Source organism: Schistocerca nitens, chromosome 7 (assembly GCF_023898315.1).
Source record: "Schistocerca nitens isolate TAMUIC-IGC-003100 chromosome 7, iqSchNite1.1, whole genome shotgun sequence".
Taxonomy (NCBI): Eukaryota; Metazoa; Arthropoda; class Insecta; order Orthoptera; family Acrididae; genus Schistocerca; species Schistocerca nitens.
This window is the reverse complement of record NC_064620.1, coordinates 295,609,495-295,636,545: the sequence shown is the minus strand read 5'-3', so window position 1 is coordinate 295,636,545 and position 27,051 is coordinate 295,609,495.

The following is a 27,051-nucleotide window of genomic DNA, read 5'->3' as shown; positions in this document are numbered from 1 at the left end:
TTTCGATTTAACAGTTGTGGAAGGTTTTTGAAATACCTTAAGTTTGTATAACCAGAATATTCAATGTTTGTATAAATAACTGCACTCTTCATCCAGGAAATCAGTTGTGTTCTGGCTGTACACTGGTGTCAGAAAAAAATTCTACTGAGGAAGGGGAGGGGGGGAAATCACGTTTGGCTCCAATTAGGCAATGTAAAAGCCATTGCCTACATGGACAGGAACCAAAATACAACCAATACACTGTTCAAAAAATCTATATGTTCAGGCAAATGATGGATCCCAGAAAATGTCAAGTCAGCTGCACATCACCACATCACACATCTGTCAGTGTATCTTGGAGTCATAGGTCAGATCCAGATGAAAAGACTGAAAGGACTCAACCGAGTCACCAAATACAACAGGTGGGATGAAATTATGGGTTTGGTGAATATACACTTTTACTTGGATGACACATCCAAGCAATGGATGAACAACAGTGAATAGAAGCTCAATAGGTGGGACAAATTCCAGGCTAAACTGAAGAAAACATATGGTGCAATTAAGTCTGTTAGCAGAAATAAAATTCAAGAAAAGTGCCAACATCATTGTAAAATGACATGGTCATGCATAAAGAATGGTTTGGCCTTTCACGAATTGTGAAATTTAAAATTTTCCTGGCGAACTAAATATTCAAAAAGATTTCGGGCTTGCAGCCAGTCGTCGTTAGCTTCCATCCATGATATTTCGACTGGACAACTGCCAGCCATCCTCAGGTGAGCCATCAAAGACTGACGAAGACACCCTCTGTTCTGCAATATATAGCATGCAGCGAGTATTCCGCGCTTGTGTCAAAATCATATTGACAGATGAACCACACCGACCACCAGCAGCGCCCCCGCTGGTGGAACTGCAGAACTCAGCTGTCTTCTGCATTGTCAATTGCCGTGGCCATTGGAGTACTCTGACGTCTTCATCTGGAGCAGATCTTAAAGATGACGGGGTTCCACGCATTATCTAGCTGGTAGCCATTGGCACGGTTCATAAGATTGTCTGTTATGTGAATTTCCACTGATTCTTTTATGACAGAGTCCCAAAAGGACGTTGCTGTGGCCAAAATTGTTTTGTCATATTCCATTGAGTGTCCAGTGGAAATGCAATGGTCAGAAATTGCAGACTTGCTTGGATGCAAAAGGCTAGTACAGCGTTGATGTTCAGTGCAACGTTCTTCTACTGTTTGCAACATTTGTCCTATATATGACATGCCACACTGACATGGTATTGTATAAATTCCCAGCTTCCGCAATACCAGATCATCTTTCATTGATCCCAGCAGGTCGGAAATCTTTGATGGTGGACAGAAAATCACTTTCACTTCGAAACCGTTGAGGATTCCTGCAATTTTGAAGGAAATGTTGCCAATAAAGGGAAGAAAAGCTAAAGATTTAGTAAGTGTGCTCTCTTTTTTCTGCACTCCCTGTTTCTTTGGCTTAATTACAAGTGCCTTGCCAACTTGCCAGGTAGAATATCCATTCTCTTTTACTACCCTCTTCAAGCTACCAGCTAGATAATGCATGGAACCCCGTCATCTCTAAGATCTGCTCCAGACGAAGACGTCAGAGTACTCCAATGGCCGCAGCAATTGACAATGCCGAAGACAGCTGAGTTCTGCAGTTCCACCAGCGAGGGCGCTGCTGGTGGGCAGTGTGTTTCGTCTGTCAATACGATTTTGAGGCATGCGCGGAATACTCGCTGCATGCTATATATTGTGGAATGGAGGGCGTCTTCGTCAGTCTTCGATGGCTCACCTGAGGATGGCTTGCAGTTGTCCAGTCGAAATAAAGTGGGTGGAAGCTAATGATGACTGGCAGCAAGCCCGAAATATTTTTGAATACTTTCACGAATTGTTTGGCCTTTTACAACATTGTGAATCCAAATACGACAGAAGTCAGCTAAATGTCTCATTTAATGAAAGGAGTTACAGAAGACAAATACCAAGCTCTTCTGGTAAAGGATGTCACAACAACAGAAGAATCCATCTAGGGGTGCAAGCACATGAAGGAAATGCAACAGAAAAAGTTGGACAAAAGAGATACAACTGACTCCTGAAAAAGAGATATAACTGATTCCTGAATGTGGTCCCTATGGCAGTTGTGGAAAACCAGCATGCCCTGGGTTCTCCAATACAACAAATAATAAGAGAATATATTTGTATTTACATTTGACAATCAGATCATAAAGATTGGACTTGGTCAGCTAGGGTTAATGCTACCAACAACAAACGAGAACCCAGTACTCAACTAACGCAGGTACAACCAGCTCCTTTCACTGAGTATAACACCACATGGAAGAACAGACGATTATAGTTGACCAATGGTAGCAAGCTAATCAGTTTACCATGGACAAGGTCACTCCTGAACACACCATATCCACTTCCCATTACTGTACAGAGAACCAGAGAACCAACCACTCTCCTAGCTGCCCAATTTAGAAAAACTAAGCAAGGTGACCATCTGTGGAGTTGAGTGCACCACAGATTAAAATTCTCCATGGAAAACAGTTACCAAGATTTTTAGGACATCTTATTGATGTCATCATGTCCTGGCAACAGGAACATCTGTTGCAAGAATAACTGTCAATGACAGAACAAATCCCATCAAATTTGTTTTTTTAACAATATGTCATGACGTCATCCTGAGATTAGATGCCTTACAGGCCTTGCAAGCAATCATAAACTGTGGAAGATCAGGAGCTCCAGGTTCGTGAAGTTCCAACAAGCACACATAAAAAAGATTACTTCAGGCAGTTGTTTGACCCCAGTACCATACCCAATAATAAAGCTATATATAAAACATGAAGGCTAGAAATTACAATTTAAAAACTAACCAATATTATTTATTTATTTTATTTTATTTACAAACACGAGATAGCTCAGACACGTTACATGGCATATGTGTTGTGCACCTGCATTTAATTTCACATAATTCCTGTGGATTTGGGATCCCTCTGACCGCAAGAGGGCATGGAGCATTACTGTTGCCGGTAGAGGGTAGGCTTGAGGAGAAAATAGTTACGGGCTGCGGAGACCTGGAGGAAAAGTGGAGAGTGTGACATGGACAGCGAGGAGAGCAAGTGTGGTGGCATGTTGTTGTGGCCCAGCATCTGCCATGGCCTCACTGCGGGTTTGGCGGGGCCGAGTGTTGGTCACAGCTGTGAACATTGCTTCTTAAAAGCTACTTTGGCAGGATGCACAGTATTCGGCATGTCCTCTACTATTGAAGTTGCAAGCAGTTTGTATCCATTGTGGTGCTGGGTTGGAGATGGTCTGACCTTTGCAAATACTGGACGTGGTCTGGTGGTTGATATCCGTGGGTTTCTGACTACAAGTAATCTTTGTTACTTCCTTCTCTCAGTGCTCTCTAAGCAAGCATTTGTCAATGGGCACAGGATTTTATGAGAAATCACAGTGAGCATCAGATTAGTGTGCATGTCACTTGGTGTCATGTGGTGGCTATTTTGACTCCGTATCCTGGTTACCTAATGTTATATATATAAATATGATATTCATGAAGGTTTTACCTGGTACTACTGGAATTCAGTTCTGTCAATGTGTGTGGGCTTGTGGCTATCATTATTCCAAACTGATTTCAGAATCTGAGGGTATAGAATGAATGATGGCTAGTATCATGAGCTCGAGCTGTTTACTAAAAATTGTTTGCATAAAAAAAAGGGAAAATTTTTGCCCCAGTAGTAAAGTCAAAGTTTCCTGCACAACATTTGTAGTTTTCTGCATTTGTAGTATGTTAAGTTTTACTAAATAATTAACGAGTTGTCCCTGTGTTACAGGATAGGTGATTGTATCTTTTGTTAACTGTACTCTAGTTAAAGATGCCTGTGTACCACGATTGAAATGTTTAATAAGATTTTCGAGTACTGTGGTAGCAGCAACCTCTGTCCTATGTTAGTAGAGGAGGAGGAATTATTGCTACTGGCGTTGCCTCTGCCTCCGCCTCTATCACCATAAATTTGAACCACATTTGTCAGTCATTTTGGCTACTTCAAAGGCAATGGCATTTTGATAATTACTGGCAATAGCCGATGATTGATATCTGTGACATATTCATTTGATCATATGTTTTGTTGTTTGTAATATAAATTTATTTTTACTTCATCTGATATTCTTTACTTAAAGGAAGTGATTTTACACTGTTGCCATTTTAAGGTGTTTGCTATTAGTTGTGTTTTTAAAATTCAGTCTTTTCAGTTCTGGAGGCAATTTGATGTTATTCTTGGATTTTTGCTTTTTAAAAATAAATTCGTCAGTGTTTTTAGAAACGTTAATAAATTCATTATGGCTCAGTACCTTTGTATTCAACACCAGCTCCCTAGTGCATTTCAATGATGGCAGAGTGTGGTTGTAAACGAGTGGCAGGGTTCTGATCCAGTCTAGTGGTAGGGGTAAAATTTTATGATTAAATTTATGTGAATCAAATTACTGTTTGGATATTTTTGGTTTCAGGTGTATTTGTTAATGAAGTTGGATCATGGTTCCAAGACCAGTGGTCAGAATTTCTTATTTGACAAAACAACAAATTAAATATGAGCTGGCTGTATATGGGGAAAATCAGGAAGGTAGCGTGGCTGAAGCAGCACAGTGCCTGCAGGTTATTGAGGCTTGCACTTGTTGGTATGTCCATCCCATGAAAAAATCTATCCAAATCACATAAAAAATTGGATACAAATGGCAAGCACACACAGTTGCTTTCTACAACTGACAAATTATATGGGAAACATTTGTGGCCTTTCGTCATTTTTAGTTCATAAAGATGGATTGCAATGGAACTACTATAACAATATTTTCATAGTAACTTATTTAAGGTTCTCCAGTTCTACACTGATGCCAGAATCATTTAGGAACAATTATAAAAAAAAGCTAAGATTATATCTCCAGGGATGGCATGAGGACATATGAATAATAGATTTGTTGGTGGTTGCGTTTCTGAAAATGCCGATATGGACTTTGCTATCTACTGGGTGTAACCATAAGTCAATGAATTTAGCACTCCATCCAAATACATGTTCTCATAAGTAAACACAACATTTGGATGGAGCACACTAAATTCATTAGTCAGCATAAAAGTCTAGGACATTTCACCATTAAAAACAGCTACATCATCATCAACACAAGACCGGTAAAAGAAGGATTTATTGCATGCTGGTGAATTTCTATTGAAAAAGTTACATTCAAGATGGTTCACAAAGATGTTCACCAGAAAACAAACCAAGCAACTACCAATTGAGAGTCCATCACATTGCTTTTAAAAGTGACTGGTAAATGTAAAATAATTGTGTGAAGTGAGCAGTCATAGGAGAGAAGTCACCTCAATAATTTACTCTGTGATCATGCAGTTGTTCTTAAATAAATTTTATTGTGTGAGGAGGATAGTCTCCTATAAGGGGAATATCATATATACATTTTTGATATTTTATGACAACAGGCATGATAGTTGTGGAAAGGTCTGTCTCTGAAGTAGAGTAACCAGGTGTTTTTGATTTGAAACTAAAAAATTCTGCTCAAAGATAAATTCTTTTTTCAGCAGTTGCAGGAGAGACTTCTGGGCGGACTCTCCAGGGTTTCCCTTAACATGATACTGATGATCTTTAAGCTTTGTGTGTAAAGTGCTCATAATATGATATCTGAAGCAGAGTCACATTTATACATTAGTTATTAACCATAGATTTGCTTTATACTTTCAAGATTATGGGTTGCTCACTACTGCTGGCATGTGACTCAACACATCCTTTCATATGAAAACGTTTTGGTACTTAAGAAATGCTTCTACATTTGTTCCCTATGGATGACCTCTCGATTTTTGTGCATCTCACACTGACAGTGTTGTGGGACTCTAGTACTTAATGCTACAATTTTATTTAAATTTTAACCATTTTAATTTTTATATCTCCTTGGATCTGTGCGACCAATTACCTCTTGCATATGCCTTTGATGATTGTCATTACTAATTAAGGGTCCCTTAAGCATTCTCATGTCTCTGCACTACTACTACACTTATTTATTACTTGTTATTTGGCTAACATCTGTAAATAGATTATCCACAATTATTAATAAAGCTTGTTTCATATCAGTTTCATACATTACTTTTAATAGCTCTCGTATTTTGCTGATTAACCCTCACCCATATATGGCAATTAAACAATACTTCACAACTCACTGACACCATCTGCTGTGAGCTACCGATGCTTGGTGCACGCTTCTGTGTGTTCCTGTGCCCAGTACTATTTGTGTAGCTTGAATATAAGCAATTACACCCCCAACTTGTTTACATAGCGGCAGATCTAAGTAGAGCGAATTCTGTTTTGCATTCATTGGAATATGTTGCATGCCTCTACAAGGTAGCCTGTAATTTTTTCTTTTTCCTTTTTTCGTGCTGTGTAATATATATTTTAATGACAAAGTTGGTCACTGGGTTCTGACCATTTTACAGCTCCATTCTGTTTATTTATAGGAAACTGCATAATGTTTTTGATTATTTGATCAGGGTATTTATTTTCTGGGACATTTGTATGCTTGGTATCTCATGTGCCCAACACCACCTAATATCAATATGTTGTGTCACAATTTCTTGTCAGTATCTCCAATTTTGCAAAATGGGGTCATGCCACTGCTTTGTGTAGGACAATCTGAAGTTGCCAGAATCAGGCAAAATATGTCATTGGTAAATAAATAATCAAGACTGTTTCTTCATATTATGTTACTGATTACTGTGCCATCCATGTTATGAGTCCAAAAAAGTTCAATTTTGGATGCTTTTAACTCTTGTGTCGAGAAAAGACAGACTAATCAACCAATGATAAAAAACACTGTATCAACACCAACAATAATTCACCAATTAGCAAGCACTCATACAGAGGTAAATGATGGATAATCACAGAGAAAGTGGAGAAGGTGCTGCAAGATGACATCAGTGAACCATCAAAGAGTCCTTTGTACTCTCCAGATGTCCTTTTCTGTGCTGAATACTGATGACTGAACAACAATCATGAAGTAACATGTCTGTCCATTACCTTGTATTAATGACACCATAAACATCTTGAAAGGAGCACATTATTTCTCAACTATGGAGATGTGGGGAGGCTACTGGCAAATTGAGGTTGATGAGATTGTGCAGGAAAAGACTGCCTTCACAATTGCTGATGGCCTCTATGAGTTCAAATTATACCATTTGGACTATGTATTGCTTCAGCCACCTCGTACATATCTGCTCTGACAGATTAAATAGACAATGTGTCTTTGCTTTCTGGATGAACAGTGTCGTTTTTTCAGTGGCATCTGAAGAACATTTAAGCTGCTTCACAACTGCGTCGAAGTATGAACAAACTGCAGGCCTCCAGTTGAAGCCGAAAAATTGTCCCTTCATTGCACAAGAAATAAAAATCTTGGGGCACCTAGTTAACAGCAGTGGGGTCCATCCATATCCAAAGAAAATAAGAGCAGTCTCATATTTTTTGGATCTTTGGCACATTCATGATTTGAAAATTTTAATCAGAATGTGCTCGTACTACTGGCAATTCCTAAAGAACTTCTGTACCAAGGCATGTTCATTGCAAGACTACTGCATGAGACACAAAGTTTTCCTTGTCCTTAAGGAGGTGCTAACATCTTCTCCAATTGTAGCATTGTATGATAAGAATGCCTAAACAAAATTTCACACCAATGGTAGTGGCTCTGGGGTATGGGCCATTCTAGAATAAATTCAGAAACATGTTGAGGTGATAGCTTATGCTTTCAGAGCAAGTTCAAGAACATCTATTCTACAACTGTGAAAGAGTACCTCAAAGTTGTTTGTGCCATCAACAAGTTCTGGATGTATTTATTTGGGAAAAAATTCACCATTGTGACAAATCACAATTCCTTATGCTGGCTGACTAGTGTGAATGATCCCCCAAGTTCACTGGGGACATGGGCACTGAGGCTTTAAGAGTAGGTCATCACAATGACATACAGAAATGGTTGCATACACAAGGACTCCTACTGTCTTACAAGTAATTCTTTGGCAGAACACAGCACCATGGGTGAAACCTCAGTCACTGCTGCATTAAATGCCACTGCTGCTGAACAGAGGGAAGATCCAGGAATTAGAAACTGACTGAAGCAGGATTCAAATTAATTAATGGAACTGTGATATGATGGGACAGAAATGGTCACTTGTCATCCCAGCTCATCTGTAGTCAGTGAATCTGAAGTATTTACACTATGCTAATCATGTGGTCACTTGGAATTTGTGAAGACTCCAGATTGAATCAGACACAGGTGCCACTGGCCAGGTCTTTATTGATGCCTTAGACAATATGTAAGCCAGTGTAAGGAATGACAATGATGGAAACATCTTAAGAAGTTACCTACAGGGTATCTTGTGCTAATACCACCTGCAACTGTGCCATGGCATTACACCATATTGAAAATGACCTCCAAGGAGGTTCCTGTAGCTGGCAGATGGGAATTATTGGGTAATAGTTTGTAGTAACTGCCTTATCTGGTATTATGTCACCACAGCCATGCCAACCACTAAAGCTATAAAAATTACAAAGTAGAAGATATAACAAAGTAGAAGATATCATTTTGAAGCATGGAGAACCACTTGTGATGATCTCTGATAATGTAAAAGTTTTCCAGTCAAGACCAGTGTCGGAAGTAATTTTCCATTACGACATTACACACAGAATAATGCCTACACCTGCATACAAATGGCCTCACAGAACACTTTAGTAGGACATTGGCCAATATGCTCTCAATATACACGTCCAAAGCTCATGGTCTAGTGGCTAGTGTTGGTGCCTCTGGATCACGGGGTCCCAGGTTTGATTCCTGGCCTGGTTAGGGATTTTCTCTGCCTTAGGACTGGGTGTTTGTGTTATCATCATCAATTGTCATCATCATCATTTGTGACAGTGGCTTGATTGAATTGTGTGAAAAGTTGGACTGTGTAAAAACTGGAATTTGTATAGTTGCTGATGACCACGCAGTTGAGCGCCCCACAAACCAAACATCCCCTGTGGCTTGATTGAATTGTGTGAAAAGTTGGACTGTGTAAAAACTGGAATTTGTATAGGTGCTGATGACCATGCAGTTGAGTGCCCCACAAACCAATCATCTTCATCTTAATGTACACTGATGCTGACCAGAAAGATTGGGATAAAATACAGCCTGTCATGACATTAGCATACAACATAGTGAAGCAAGAATCTTACAGGCACCACATTGTTCTTTCTGCTCTGTGAATGTGATGCCAAACAAACAATTGATACACTGTTTCCATTTAAACTAGGCATTATTCAGGATGATTATGTGAAACACCTCATCAAAAGTACTGAAGGATCAAGACAGCTAGCATGCATACAGATCCTGGATAGACCAGGAGAGGGGCCAGGAATACCTTAATGCCAAGAACAGGCCAGTGATATACCCTAGGAGACTTGGCATGGGTTTTCACACCAGTGTGAGAAGTGAGATTATCGGAGAAGAAACTAAAGTGCTACTTTGGCTGTAGCATATGCTTCACTGCTTGTTGAAGATCACATATGAAATCAAGAATTATGACCCTTCATCAAGAAGACAAAATTGCAGAGACTGACAGCCACAGCCTCCACATGAAGCCCTATGGGACCCAGAGGTGCAGATTGATGAAGGGAGTATGAAAAGAACTGAAGACCCACTTGATGATAATCCCAAAGAATATAACCATAAGGCCTACCTTTGATGCTCATAATAATGAAGAGGATATAACAACAAAGCTAGAATGTGAATATCTGTCAGTGTCACCATTCAGAGAAGCACTGATGAGATCTAGATCCAGGACACTGTAGTCAGCTCCAGTGAGGGCTTCTGAAATGGTGCTGCTGTTTCTCCATGACAAGGAGCATTGTGGTGAGCTCTGGTGCATACAGCATGGTGTAGTAGTTAGCATTGCTTGCTGGTGTGCTGAAGGTTGCTGGTTCAAACTGACCACCAGCAATTATTTGTTATTTTTAATTTATAGAAGGTTCTTGAAATATCTTAAGTTTGTAATGTTTGTATATCTGGAATATTTTATGTTTGTACAAATAACTGAACTTGCTGTCCAGGTGATCAGTTCTGTCCTGGCTTTACATTGATGTCAATTATGAACAAACTTTCTGTTCTAAGTGTTGTGCTTTATGGATGGCCCTTCCTTTGGATTTTCACTTGAGTGTGTTTTTGATGTGACAATATACATTTAGATTTACCAAAAGTTCTCACTGTTGTAAACTTTTTGGCTAGGCCAGTTTTCTGTGCCTAGTCTTTGAAGAGCTTTGCTGTCTTTCAGGACTTCTTCAAACTCTTGGGATCATGTTGTGAATGTTCCAGCAGTGATGTCTAGTCTAGGAGTTTACCATTTCATTAAAATTCCCAGTTCTCCTACAGCTATCATTATCTGTCCCAGATTGAGAGTCACCCCCCCCCCCCCCCCACACACACACACACAAAAAAACAACTTTGTGTGTACCCCACACACAGTGGATAGGGACCGCTGATGTGTAGTGTACTCTTGAGTGATTTAGCAGGACCATACAGTTTTCCGCCATATTGCACAGTATCTTTGAAGTATTTGGTTTAAGTCTTCTTTGCAGCTCTGAACTAGAGGGCCCCAATCAGTTCTGGAAACAATACTGCACACAATCAAATTTGTTTAAACTCGGTGAGCCGGGCTAGTCTTCACTACATTCTCTGCTAGTTGCTGGAATGAGCCAAGTACGAGTTTGGAGTGCAGATGACAGACATCATTTGTTCCAATAGACAACAACAGATATTATTTCATGCATTAATTAATAATTAAATTCTTAGTTCACAAATATAAAATATCAGGTCTTATCCTTGTGCAGTTTACTACACAGTAACTACACTGCAACATTACAGAGGTTGACTAGAACACTGTGCTAGGAAACACTGATACAAAACACAAGGCTGGCAAGGCTGTGTGTAAAAGGTTGCACCTGCCTGAGCAGGTGAGTGACAAGAGGAGTTTTGACATAGCTATCTGATGGAGTAGGCAGCTATTAAATGTTACAAGGTGGCAAGGAACTGAGTTACTAGCACTATTTTGGCAGTCATCACCACAAATACAGAAAGTGGTGGGGCAAAGTGTCCCAAGGGAATTTTAATGCCCTAAAAAACAATTCTAATGAAGGAAAGAAGAAAGATTATGATTTAGTACCCTCTCAGCAATGAAGTAATGGGAGATGGGGCACAAGCTCTGACTGTTTCAAGGATGGGGAAGGAAATCAACCATGTCCTTTTAAAGGAGAATCCTGGCATTTGCCTGAAGTGATTTAGGGAAAGCATGGAAAATCTAAATCTGGATGGTTGGACTGGATTTGAACCATCACACTTCTGAATGTGAGTCCAGTGTGCTTGTGCTACCTCACTTGGTTTTAATGGAGGAAGATGAAATGGGCAATGAGATAGGTTTAGACAAGTCTAAAGATAGGGAAACTGATTTATGCTGTGCTCATGGTCCAAAGGAGAAGATATTTTAGGCGAACAAAATAGTATCGTGGTTGGTAATAACAAATCCTGGAGAGCAACAGAAAGAAAATGAAAAAGCAAACATGTTTGCTGTGGAAGCAGGTTTTGGTTGACCATGTTCAGTGGTAAGGATGGGAGGTGTTCACAAAGGGTGTAAGTTGCCAGAGAATGTAGAGTATGTAAAATGAACCAATGCACAGTAATTATACAGGAACAGCTGTTTAAGAAAGTCGAGGGGACAGAGCACTCTGCTTCAGCTGAATTTAACAGCTGCATGACAGACATTTGTGATATTTCTGGTAACAGTGGGGTACAGCAAGCTGCACACTCAAATAATGTCTTGTGAAATGATGAAAACTTTGAAGTTTATGATAAAGTTTGAAGTGATGGGGAGCAGATGGGTGCATGCCATGTTAGTATTTACCGTTCAGAATAGAGTGTGAAGTACAGAGAGAGATGTGATGTTTGCCTGCTTTATTTTTTTGCTGATAGTCCTAAGTGTTAACATACTACATTTTTATACTGGCTGCAAATGGGGGATGAAAGTTCAACACTGACTACTATAAATGATTTAGTCGACAGTTGCATTTCACAGTTCTTTACTTTCACAGTTCCTGACCCCCCAAAATTACACAGTTATATGGTCAGTTCACTATTGTTAAATGTTAAGCCTCATTAATAGGTTGCAGGCAAACATCAGGATACTGCTACAATAGTTTGCTGTTGAACATCTATGAGCAGTAGTTCCCTATCCACACAGTTCACACTTTTTGCAGAATAATGAGGTATGTGTGACACTATTTGTCAAATAGCTTGAACAGACATTGTCATTGCCGTAACACATGACCTATTTGTATTACATTAATTCCATTGTTAAGTTAATGCATTGTCGTTGCTCTAACTGATACAGACTTCCCATCTGAAAATCGGCCGTGGACTGACTGACTCAGGACCGAAAATTGGGCTTTTATATACCCTCACAATAACGGGTACTGAAACTAAACATTGTTCAATGTTTAATTTACAGAAATTACGGTTAAAACATAACTCATTCAATTAACTGAATACATCGAAAAATTCCTTCCTTTTTAACTGTTTCTTCTACCACAAAGGTTAGGCCAAATTATTTGTTTAAATAATGAAATCAACAGATATAGTTATACAAACAACACTTTTGACAAACCTGGTACTCATTTTGGAATTAATGCAAGGCTGTCTACTAATATGTTTTCAAATAGAGCCAAGTAAATACCTCAAGAACCTTGTAGTTCGTCTTCCAAATGTTTATCATTATTACTGAATTTATATTTGTTTATAAGTCAATAACAGAATCTAAGTCACGAAAAAATGACTGATTTCACCCTATAACAAAAGATATTAACTAGGAATGGTCAAAAGAAATTATGAAATTAATTACATGCACAAAATTAAGCACAAAATTTGACCTGGTGCTATAGCCCTTAAAACTGAGGGCCAACCTTTCTCTTTTACGGAAATGCAGATTATACTCATGCATGTTAATGGTGATTAGGCAAAAATGAAAATAAAATGAATTTAAGGAGGCAGATGGCAAAACAAGAGAGGGAGTAAAAAGATCCCAGTTTGCTTCGTCACAGAGAGAGCTGTCACAAGACATGTTTGGGTACAGATTTTAACAGAAATGGAAGTGAATTTGTGTTGTAAAGTACGAGAAAATTGTAACTGTCAAAACCAATGGAGGCAGTGTGCACATGTGCTGCTACAGAAGATGGCGAACCAAAGTTGTTAGAGGGGAGTGTGATTTCAGAGTGATGAACATATGGTTACTTTTATTGCTTCAAAAAATGTGGTAGTCTATGAAATGCAGGTTTGCAAGGGTTTAAACAGTTGCTTGAATATACTAGATGCTGATGAGGCATAATGTGATTTACTTATGTCTAATCCTTACATGAAGGGATTTTTCCTATTAAGTTGTGCATGATTAAAAGCAGTGGCGAGTGCCATGAGATAGAGGAAGACATATTAGATGAAAGTGAATTAGAAAGGTAGCATCACTGAAGAACTCTTGAAGTATGCTAATACGAATAAGATCATTGAACTGACTCTTGTTATAAGCAAAATTTTGGATGAAGAGCAGCTTCAAAAAGGTTTGACATTGGCACTAATACATCTTATACACAAAAAAGAGATGTCAGATGCTGGGAACAGCAGAGAAATGTCATTAATGTCAGAGATCTATACAATAGTCCAAAACAAATGCTGAGCAATGGAAAAGCAACTGAATCCACAAACTGGTTGTGTATCATGAAGGCTTCAGACCAGGTAGATCATGCATAGAACAAATCTTGAGCCTGAAACTGGTAATTGCTTATCAAAAACAGTGGAGACAGAATTTTATGCTCATATTCAGAGACTTTGATACAAAATTTAGTGAACAGATTGCACAGAAAATAAGCAACACAACATCCTTGGTCAAGTTCAGATCAAACCTTCTGAGATCTCTAATACTGTCATTCCCTACCTCCAATTAAAAATCTTTGTTACATTAGCTGTTATTGGTGTATTTGCATTTCTTCAGCAAGGCAATCAGTTATGTAAATGTTTTGTTGAATAGAATGAGAAACAGTAGTGCAGAAGACTATTTCTAAAATTGTTGTTACAATGAGCAGAATTTTTTTTTTTAAATACACATCTTGATTTATGAAAGTGTTTTGGCTCTAATCAACATCATCTTGTTTTCTAGGTAATAATGTTTAGGTCCAGGGTTTTAAATATAAATGAAGATACTTATTCAACTTTTAAAGACATCATGATTTATTTCCAATTCACAGTGGGCAAACAGTCAGCTTCATGCCATAGCTTGTGCATTTTGCTAAAGGGAGACTTCCACATATTTTATAACAAAAACTGTCTACAAACTGATAAGATTGTATTACATTTAAGGTAAATTTTCAATTAGAAGTCACAAGTTTGAATAAAAATGATGTACACAAGGTACACTTAATTTGGCAGTGCCCAGACCAAACATACAAGGCAGTTATAAAACAAAGACTGCTCTACATAAAAGCTAAACAAGGACTGTTCTACATGAAAGTCAAACAAATACTGACCTAACTTTTGGTGCATAGCCCAATGTTATATTGCAGCTTTAATTTCTAGGTTTTCCAGGACCAGTAGTTAATCAAAATCATTCTGCTACATATTTTTCTGCATACATAAATGAACAGTTACAAAGAAAATATGGCTCCTGAGATAAGCAAAATTTATAGACATCAATTTTGAAATGGAGATTATATAAACTTTATGAAGTATGTCACATGACTAAAATAACAAAGATCTTGCACTTTCTTCCAAGTGACTGGAAAATTATAACAGCTCTTAATGTAATGGAAAATAAATGTTGTTACATATGGATTGGACCTCATTCCCAGCAACTCCATAATCATGATAACTGATTGAGGAGTACAAATTCAGTTCACAGGTTGATTAAAGGAACTTGAAGTTGTGCAATATTTCATCTATCTTGGGTTAGTCATCTGTGAGATGGGAAACTGGAGATGAGATAAAAAGATGAACCACACTAGGGCAAATGGCAATGAAGATGCTCAACAAGATCTGGCAGAACAGGGCAGTAATGAACACTATAAATGTCTGGCTTTTAGAAACACTTATTTTTTTCATCTTTCTGTATGGTTGTGAGACTTGGACCCTTAAAGCCATAAACAAACAGCACATCAAAGCACTTGAGCTGTAGGCGCCCCGGTGGCCCCGGTCGCCTATGGTGGACTGGAAGCCGAGCGGTGACCTCTCCAGTTGACAGGATGCTAAGAAATGACTGTGGACGCATCAGAAACACCAAAGAAACATTATTAATTCATGACACCTTTATTCCTGCTGAGTACAATGTGGCCCGTGTAACACAGGCTGGCTGAGCTTGGTGATACCAACGACCTTCCCCGAGTCCTCGCTGACTCGTAGCGATGACACCAACTCTGGGACGCACCAGTCTTGCTAGCACAGTGCCGTGTGCTGTGACGTAGCATGGAATGCCCTTAATTCGGCCGCGCATGGCTGGTGGTGTCCGGCTGGCCATCTGGCTCGTAATGGCGGATGCGCAGGGCCTAGGCCCCGCATGATCTTGACGATGGCTGACTGATGTGGTCAGCATTGGCGGCGACTGAGTCTGCCATAATGTCAGCTAATTCTGGGTTGATGATTGACAGCGGCAGCAGAGAGGACGAGAGCTGGTGCTGTCCCCTCACGTCTGCTGCTGGATGGGCCACCCTTACTGCAACATCTCCTTAATAAAGATTAACATGTCGATCACTGAGCTGAGCACTACGTAGTGATCCAGTACACATCTAACTGCAAGTCTAACTGTGAGTGCCTTGTTGCTATCAAAGCTGGCGTATTTAAAGGAAGCACGAGCGACATCCTGACATCATGCTCGTTTGTAATGAACGCATTCGTTCTACTTATACTGCTGATTCATCTGTCATACTCGCTCCTTAGGTGTTCTTGTGATAGAGTTATGTGTTGTTACGGTGAAATTGTGAAATGCAGTACAGCTGAGGCTCTGTCTTGTACTCTATGAAAGTCTCCGTCTAACACAAACCCGCATGCTAAAAAATTCTCTCTCGCCTGTTGTGTGTAACCAGGCCATTGCCCCTGTGTGATGACACATTCTGACACATGTGCAATCCTCTTACATCTTGGCTAACCTACTGCCTCTGGCTCTCGGCATAGGCAATGAAACTTTGACAATATTCCACATTTCCAACTCTTTACTATTCTGCGACACTACACATCCCCCTCCTTTAAAAAAATTCGTCCCGAATTTTGCAATTCTGGACTTACTGGTTGTGCACGCCATACTTCCTTATACTCTACAGGTATCTTACAACTACTCCTTCAACACTGTCAAACTTTTCTTATCCACTAATAATCTATTTACACTTAATTCTGATTCCAATCTTATCATTGGTTATCTATTTATATTACGTTCCACTATTCCCAATCCATTCCATAGGTATTTGATGTATGGTTGTTATTTCAGAATGAGACATCTTTTTCCATTTACAAAAGTAAGTTGCACAAATAAACACTAGAACTAAGATTATGCTAGTCATTGACACACCAAATATAATTGTGGTTTGCTTACATTTCTCCTGATATTGCTGCACGTGCTGCAGTAGTTGATTAACTGAGATCTGCTCTTTTTCTGAGATAATCAGACAATCTAAAGATTGTAGCAATGTGGGATCCAAGGACTCGTTAATAAATGTTAGGTTCTGGCGAGGCAATATGTGTGGTGCTTCCTCTGGATAATACAAGACAGGCTGTGTCACGTTAATCATTGTTGTACCCGTGAAAGTAGCTGGTAGGTAAAAATGCTTCCCCACTATTTCACATCCAGTGCCATTAATCAATAACCCACTACCCTGCAATTCGAACTTTGATATATCTGTCACTCTACCATTTCTGTAACGAGTGGCAACTACGGTCTCTAATTCGAACACAGAGTAAATCCAATGTTCCCCAACTTTCTGAAATTTTGGTCTCGGAAGTAACACCTTCTTTTTGCATTCTAAGGTTCCCATATTCCCTAAGAACAACTGCATCTCACATGAATGATTGTGGATTGCCACCTCCTTTGCTGGACAAATAAAAACGCTTCCCCTGAAACAGTCTGTCAAACCTTTCGTAGACATTACCACATTAGCACTCCTCTGTCTTGACACTAACAACACTTCCCGAGTTTGCACTTGCACCCACATCCCAAGTGCACCCCATCTAATTTGATACGGGTGTACTGTATAACACTGGTACCGCGAATTGATACCCATCACTGGTATTTGCACTTCTACATGTATACTCACCTGATCCGTAATTACTCTCACTTTAGACTTGTGATAGAATAACAGTAAATTCCGCTTTTCCAGAGGCACAACATGATGCACTCCTTCCGAGAATTCTTTCTGCGCTTTCAGCAATGCCTTCAGCATCTGATCTGGACCTAACCAAGTGGCACTCAATTGCCCATGCACTGCGTGATGCATAGCTTCATATAATGCTTCCAATTCGACATGCGCATCATCCACCCTGTCTGCTAATGCCCTCAATAAGGTGCTACTTGTATTTTCCTGTCTATTCAGCGCAATATCGCCTGTATAGCCTCTATATCCCCATTCAAAACTTGCCTGGTATTTGCTGCATACCGTTCCAGATGTGATGTCAACTCCCGCACTGTTCTAGTGACATTCAATATCCCCTGCTCCATGTTACCTATATGTTTTAAGCTCCTTATATCTCCCTCGTCCGCGGTTCCAAACACTGTTTCCAGCAATTTTCCCCCTGCATCCAACCACCCTCGTTTCCTGCGAACGAGCGTTTGCAGGACCACTTCCATTACTTGTTGCAGCTGCCTTCTCAGCTTTTCGTATGAGAGCTTCAATTCCTGATACTCATTCCATATGTCTTGAAACAACCCCTCCTTCTCTGTGGCTGCCTGTAGTGCCGTAAACCTATCCTGTAGTGTCCGCACATCATTCCTCACTCCCCATATATTATACGTGAACACAATTGTCCACCTGCAGCTTGACAATACCACATCTAATTGTCTTGCAAACAAAATTCCCTTATCTAGTGGTTGCACCTGCACCACCTCTCCTCTGCAACAGTGTAGCAGTACCAGACTGACGAAAAGTTTACCGGGCCACATCCTGGCATGGCACCTGAAGGAAAAGGAAGCCATGTCAGTCGCTCCCTTCCTTAGCACATCTAAAACACACAAATGACAAGTAAAAACTACACATACCCTATTACCCAATAACAATAAATACGACATGTTCCTCTCCGAGGACACTTAATCTACTTATCCCTAGACCTAAGTGCATAAGGAACGTTCCTCTGCTGTTCTTTTAGCTTCAGTACTCTCACACCCTTTGTTACTGCTGGCAGAATCTACGATAATGCATCCACTGCGCCCTTAAACAGCTTAATCCTACTCACATGAACTACTGACGACTTGGTAGGTAACTGCAACTTTACGTTCACTGGAGACACTATTTCATTTACCTGATACGGTCCAGAATATTTCATCAAAATCTTCATTGTTTTACCCTTCAGAACATAAGGATTAGCCAACAATACCCATTGACCAATTCTGTATTGTGGCAGTTTACCTGTTCTTTGCCCAATACTCTCTTGTTTCTCCAAAGCTTTAGTATTAGCATGCCATACCCTTTGCCAAATCTCTCTCAATTTCTTGGCGAAATTCTTCACTGACTCATGCTGTGAACCTACCTGAGTTTGAGCACATCAAATGGTGATGGCATTTTCCGACCACAAATTACCTCATACAGAGTTCCTGTATGAACTTTCACGTTATATGCACTTGTCAACAGATTTAAATACACGTCCCAATCCGTGTGTTTTGAATTTATGTAATGACTAATCATCTTAACTAACGTCCTATGAACCTGTTCTGTTTGTCCATTCGACTGAGGATGAAGTGGGCTTGTCCGCAATTTCTTAACTTTCAATAAACGGCATAACTGCTTCATTAGCTCCGACATAAAGTTACTACCCTCATCTGTAATTATAGATCAGGCACACCATACTTCAGCAACCAGTTATTTACTAAGGCTTGCGCAACAGTCCTTGCCTTCTGATGTGGAATAGCTACCATTACCAGGTATCGGGAAAAATGATCTAATATTGTTAATACGTATCGGTTACCTGCTTGGGTCTTGCTAAATGCTCCGATTACATCTAATCCGATGAATGTGAATGGATGATCCACTTCAGGTAGTCTCTGTAACTGAATTTTCTGATGACTTAAATCTGCTCTCTGCGCATATGGTATACAATTTTCACATACTGCTCTACATCACTGCGACGTGTCTTCCACCAAAACCTTTCAGCTACCCATCTATCAGTCGTTGTTTTACCGCCATGACCTGACAATACATGGTTGTGCACTTGTTTCAACACTTCTTCCCTCAGCGACTCCAGTACTACAATGTGTAGTCCGCACTTCATCTTCCTGCAAAGCAACCCATCATGCATTTTAAACTGCGGTTGCATTCAGAACAATTGACACTCTCTGTCAGTGGCTTGCGCCTTTATCCACTCCTTCTCACTTATGCCCACAACTTGTACAGCTGCTATTTTTCTACTAATTGCATCTCTGAGAAAGAATACAACCTACAGCAATATTACTAGTATCACAAGATAGTATGAACTCTTGTTCGAAATCAGGAAGTATCAACACTGGGTCTGATGTTAGTATCTGTTTGAGCTTCTCGAATGCCTCCTGACACTGTGCTGTCAATTCAAACTTAACACCTTTCTTTAACAATCTCGTTAATGGATGTGCAATTTCCGCGAACCCCTTTACACATCGTCTATAGTAATTACATAAACTGACATATTGCTGAACTTGATTAGTGGTCTGTGGTACTGGAAAACCACGCACAGCCAATGTTAGATGAGGATCCGCTCTTACCCCATCCTGACTGATAATATGCCCAAGATAAGTCACTTGCGTCTGAGCAAACTGACATTTCTCGTCATTAAGCGTAAGATTTGCCGCTCTTAGCCTACTAAATTCTTCGTTCAGTCATTCCACATGCTCTTCTATATTACACAAAAAGTAACAATATCATCGAGGTATACCATAGCAATCTTCGGTTTCAGTCCCCGAAGCACACCATCTAACAGACGCTGGAAAGTAGCAGGAGCATTTTTCAACCCAAATGGCATTCTGCGATACTGAAAGTGAGCAAGGCTTGTTGTAAAGGCCATTTTCTGTCTATCCTCGGGACTTACTTCTATCTGATGGTACCCACTCTTTAGATCTAGTGTCGAAAAATATTTACACCGACCTAGGTTGTCCAATGTTTCCGTGATGTTTGGTATTGGACACGCATCTGTTACAGTTTGTGCATTCAAAAAAACAATAGTCACAACAAAACCTATACTTTTTAGTACCATCCAATGACTTTTTAGGAACTACCACTATGTTGGCAGACCAAGGGCTTTCACTGTTCTCTATAATACCGTCCCTTAGCTGTTGATTAATAAATTCTTCCACTAGTGGTTGTAGGTGTTTCACTATACTGTATGGTTTTCTATAGACCGGTGGACTATCGCCAGTCGGTATACAGCGCTGTGTAATAGGAGTTGCTGGTAATGGACCTTCTGAATCAAACAAATCTAAATACTCTAATAACAAAGCTTCCACAGCTTTCTGATCACCATTCTCCAAATGACGAATCTTATCACGTAGTACAGATGCCTTCACGGTTTGCTTGACATTATAATCACCTTGAGATTCACCTATATCCTCATTGTCAAGTATTTCCAAACATGCTACCACTAAACCCTTTGGGAGATCCACTTCATCTGCCCCAAAATTATCTACACTGACTGGAAACATCAGTTCCCCACTTATATCCATTACGCGCAAAATGCTCATTCTAATAAAACAATGCATTTCATCCAATACTTCATTACTCTGCACTGGCTCCACCACACATAGTCTCTGCTGTGGTACATCGGTACCTACTGACAACCAGACTAACTTCCCTGTACCCAAAGGCACTTTGACATGTGTAATCATCTTTAATGCCCTTGTACACAGTTCAATTAGTGACATCTTAGCAACGGATGCACCTCATAACATAGAAACATTTACAGCTGTTGTACCCATTGAAAACAAGTTCCCACCGAGTTCAACTATACGCTGTGAAAGACTAATTTTGGCATGGTGTTTATCGAGGAAGTCCAGTCCGAGAATCACAGAATACCCTTGTCCCACAGTTGGCAACACTTCCATTTGCCCTCTGAACTCTACAGTTCCAATCTTAAAAACGAGCTGTGTTATACTCAATGATTGCAACTCATTATTCCCTACTCCACGTAATCTATACCTAGGAGTACCTAGTCTTCTCCTACCCACGAGACTAGCAACAGATACATGTGCCCCTGTATCAATCAAAAACTTACATCTGTTAATCCTTACAACACCCATCAAGCAGCAATCCGTCTCTGTACTAGTTTTCACCATACTTCTGCTTACCGGGAATGTCTTCCGACAGACGAAACACTCCTGTTCCCATTTAACACTTTTTCTTGTTTATTCCCATTACCATTCTGCTTACTACGACACTCATTCACCTTGTGACCATAGCGTTTACAAGCATAGCACTGCGGCTGTCTGCATTGAGCCTTTATGTGACCTTTCCTCCCACAACGGTAACAATTCCTCTCCGACGCAAATATGCGTTTACCATTGCAAACCCTTGTTGCAATGTCTATCTCCTGCAGATGTGTTGCAATACGTAGTGCTGCAGCTAAATCCCCAGGATTCTCCATCCTAACCCTATGAGAAAATTCTGCAGGAATTCCCCTGAGGAATACATCGAGGGCTCTGTTTTCTGCCTCTCGTAGTAATACATGATCCGCATCAGGATTACCCGATAATTCATAGGTCTGCAAATTAATTTTCCGTATCCTATCTGAAAAAGACTCCACTGTCTCATTGAGCTTCTGTGTCAAATTAGCTAACTTCTCCCTAAAAAATCTTGCACTGTTCTGCTTATGATATCTTTGTCGTAACCCATCTGCCAATTCTTCAAATGTGCTCGCCTTAGTAAGCGTCTCATGGTACATCACGAACGTCTTGGCTTCCCCTGCAAGTTGCAATTTTGCCATACATAATGTACCATATTTACTCGAATCCAAGCCGCACTCGAATGTAAGCCTCACCCAAAAAATGAGACTCGAAAGCAAGGAAAAAAAAAATGTCCCGAATCTAAGCCGCTCCCGAAATTTGAGACTCGAAATTCAAGGTGAGAGAAAAGTTTTAGACCACCCCTCCAAATCGAGAAACAGTTGGTCCATTGTAACGTGAAACACAATTGAGGTCGAATGGATGAAGATACAGCTACAGTAGTTTGGTTCAAGTCGTAAGCTTAACAGTTAAGCTTTACAAGGTTGCCATTGCTATGTGTCAGGTGCTCCATCCGTATTTATACAGATACCCTTCCTTTTTCGCGTGCTTCGTCTGGTTTGAATCGATTGCTTATTTTACTTTGGTCTGATAAGTGCCGTTCTCTTTGTTATAGGTGTTTATGTCACTCTAATCTGAAAATTCATTATTGTACTGTGTCATGCATGGTTTGTCACATTCTGATAATGCGTGTTTACGACATGTTGCTGCTCGCGGCAAGGCTTGCTTTTGTGCGCGCTACCGTGGCTTACAATAAAAAAAAGGGAGGAATTGTCTCATAAATGAAACAATGGCGAGAGCCTGCTATTTGTTGTTACTTAAACTGCTGCTTTCTTTGATAATGATCAACAAGAACCAAATAATAGACTGCATATGATAGAAGATGTTCTGAACGAGAGTTTAGCGAAAATTTTTCTCCATATGAAAATCTTTGCAGACGACTCTTTAGTACATTACATTCTGCACAGAAATTAGGGTCATCTTAGATTTAAAAATCTAGTCAGTTGCTGTGCTTGATTTCTGACTGTATCACTATTCAGCATAAGAATAATATGAAAATAAACATGACATGATATGTATATTCTTCCGCATTTGCTGTTCTAGTTTCGTAGTTTATTAGGCAGACAGGATTTAAATGAAATAGCAGCAAACACAAAAGAATACATGGCATAATGTTTAAATTCTTCTACCTTTTAATTTATTTACTGAAGCAGAGGTTTTGGCGCCAGTATTTATCTTTGTGCCTGCAAAGTATACCTGTGTAGCGCGACATATATTTGACGGCAGAAGGTAGTTGCGGCGACACCTACCAACATTTTTCAGAACTTCCGCTTACTTTGCACTCGATTCTAAGCTGCAGGCAGTTTTTTGGATTACCAAAACCGGAAAAAACGTGCGGCTTAGATTCGAGTAAATATGGTAGTTACGTCCGACCAATTGCTCATTGCAGCTTTTGCCAAAACATCGTTAATGAACGCTGTGACATCCTCTGTTGTTTTACCCGAGAAAGGCATGATCAGGTTAGTTACTGAAGGATATATTGCAAGGTTGGGCATTGCTACTGACTTGCACTCACTTGAACCAGTTTGCGACTCTTGTGCCGAACGCAGGGTCTCCATTTCTGTCATTAATTCTACATGACGTAACTTATGCTGCACATTTTCTACTAACAATTTTGAGACTTGCTCTGTCAGAGCAATTATACTCATTTCAGTACTAACAGATCTTGTTTCCGGCATGATTTGTGCAAATTACCAACAACTTACTCTATACTGAAATCTGCAGGCGGTGGGCGCGAGAACTACTGACACCAAATCTGTAGGCGCCCCGGTGGTCCCAGTCGCCTACGGTAGACTGGAAGCTAAGCAGTGACCTCTCCAGTTGACAGGATGCTAGGAAATGACTGTGGACGCATCAGTAATGCCAAAGAAACATTATTAATTCATGACACCTTTATTCCTGCCGAGTACAATGTGGCCCACGTAACACAGGCTGGCTGAGCTTGGTGATATCAACGACCTGCCCCGAGTCCTCGCTGACTCGTAGTGATGACACCAACTCCGGGCCGCACCAATCTTGCTAGTGCAGCGCTGCGTGCTGTGACGTAGCGTGGAATGCCCTTACTTCGGCCGCGCGTGGCTGGCGGCGTCTGGCTGGCCAGCCGGCTCGGCGGCAGACAGCAGGCCGTTGCACGTAGGAGGCTCCGGGTTGGAGTCCCGGTGCTGTCGGCACGAGAGTCGTTCTCGTAGTGCGGAGTGTACTCTATCCCACCCCGTTTTCTTCCCAGGTCCTCCTGGTGGCTCATCTGCGGTGGACGGGCAGAACGGGCTGCAGTCCCCCAGTGTTGTCGGCTCACCCGGTTGTGACGGCGGATGCACAGGACCTAGGCCCTGCACGATCTCGATGACGGCTCACTGATGCGCTCAGCATTGGCGGCAAGTGAGTCTGCCACAATGTCTGCTAATCCTGGGTTGATGATTGACAGCGGCAGCAGAGAGGACCAGAGCTGGTACTGTCCCCTCACGTCTGCTGCTGGATGGGCCGCCCTTACTGAAACATCTCCTTAATAAAGATTAACATGTCGATCATTGAGTTGAGCACTAGGCAGCGACGCAGTACACATCTAACTGCAAGTATAACTGCTAGTGCCTTGTTGCTATCAAAGCTGGCGTATTTAAAGGAAGCACGAGCGACGTCCTGACGTCATGCTCGTTTGAATGAATGCATTCGTTCCACTTATACAGCAGATTCATCTATCGCACTCGCCCCTAAGGTGTTCTTACGACAGAGTTATGTGTTGTTACGGCAGAATTACGTGAAGTTGTGAAATGCAGCACAGCTGACGCTATACCTCTGTCTTGCACTCTATGGAGGTCTCCGTCTAACACAGACCCATGCGCTAAGAAATTCTCTCTCGCCTGTTGTGTGTAACCAGGCCATTGCCCACTTCCAGCTACACTCCCCCCAAAACCTCAAAATTCCAATCAACACAATCTGGAACCACAACACTCTAATTCAGTAGTTAACCTTTCCTCCGAACCTCTCTCCCAATCCGAAACCTCTGTCCTATCCAAAGGCCTCACCTTCAGCCCCACTCCCAGATTCAACCAAACAGCCCTGGTCAAAGATTTGCTGTCCTACACCCGTACTCTCTGCTGGAAATATCACTTTGCCACGAAGAAAAATGATCCTAATCCTACCTCTAATGGTCCAACTCCCCAAGACACTATCCAAATTGAACCCTGCGTGGAACAGTTCCGTCCTCCGTCACAGTGGGACCCACCTCCTCTTCCTCAAAATCACCCTCTCCAAACTTTCCAGGAATTTCTGACTTCCAGCCTTGCCTCTCAATCCTTCTTAAAAAATCTTAATCCTACTCCCAACATCACCACAGCTGAAGCCCAGGCTATCCGTGATCTGAAGGCTGACCGATCCATCGTCATTCTTCCGGCAGACAAGGGTTCCACGACCGTGGTACTTGATTGTCGGGAGTATGTGGCTGAGGGACTGCGTCAGCTTTCAGACAACACTACATACAAAGTTTGCCAAGGTAATCCCATTCCTGATGTCCAGGCGGAGCTTCAAGGAATCCTCAGAACCTTAGGCCCCCTACAAAACCTTTCACCTGACTCCATCAACCTCCTGACACCGACGACACACCGCACCCCTACTACTTCCCAAAATTCATATACCCAATCATCCCGGCCGTCCCATTGTAGCTGGTTACCAAGCCCCCACAGAGCGTATCTCTGCCTACGTAGATCAACACCTTCAACCCATTACATGCAGTCTCCCATCCGTCATCAAAGACACCAACCACTTTCTCGAATGCCTGGAATCCCTACCCAGTCTGTTACCCCCGGAAACCATCCTTGTAACCATTGATGCCACGTCCAGGGCCTCGCTGCGATGGAGCACTTCCTCTCACGCCGATCACCTGCCACCCTACCAAAAACATCTTTCCTCATTACCTTAGCCAGGTTCATCCTGACCCACAACTTCTTCACTTTCGAAGGCCAGACATACCAACAATTAGAGGGAACAGTCATGGGTACCAGGATGGCCCCCTCGTACGCCAACCTGTTCATGGGTCGCTTAGAGGAAGCCTTCTTGGTTACCCAGGCCTGCCAACCCAAAGTTTGGTACAGATTTATTGATGACACCTTCATGATCTGGACTCACAGTGAAGAAGAACTCCAGAATTTCCACTCCAACCTCAACTCCTTTGGTTCCATCAGATTCACCTGGTCCTACTCCAAATCCCATGCCACTTTCCTTGACGTTGACCTCCACCTGTCCAATGGCCAGCTTCACAAATCCGTCCACATCAAACCCACCAACAAGCAACAGTACCTCCATTATGACAGCTGCCACCCATTCCACACCAAACGGTCCCTTCCCTACAGCCTAGGTCTTCGTGGCAAACGAGTCTGCTCCAGTCCGGAATCCCTGAACCATAACACCAACAACCTGAAAACAGCTTTCGCGTCCCGCAACTACCCTCCTAACCTGGTACAGAAGCAAATAACCAGAGCCACTTCCTCATCTCCTCAAACCCAGAACCTCCCACAGAAGAACCCCAAAAGTGCCCCACTTGTGACAGGATACTTTCTGGGACTGGATCAGACTCTGAATGTGGCTCTCCAGCAGGGATACAACTTCCTCAAATCCTGCCCTGAAATGAGATCCATCCTTCATGAAATCCTCCTCACTATAACAAGAGTGTCTTTCCGCCGTCCACCTAACCTTCATAACCTCATAGTTCATCCCTATGAATTCACAAACCACCTTCCCTACCCTCTGGCTCCTACCCTTGTAACTGCCCCCGGTGTAAAACCTGTCCCATGCATCCTCCCCCCACCACCTACTCCAGTCCTGTAACCCAGAAGATGTACACGATCAAAGGCAGAGCCACGTGTGAAAGCACCCACGTGATTTACCAACTGACCTGCCTACACTGTGAAGCTTTCTATGTGGGAATGACCAGCAACAAACTGTCCATTCACATGAATGGACACAG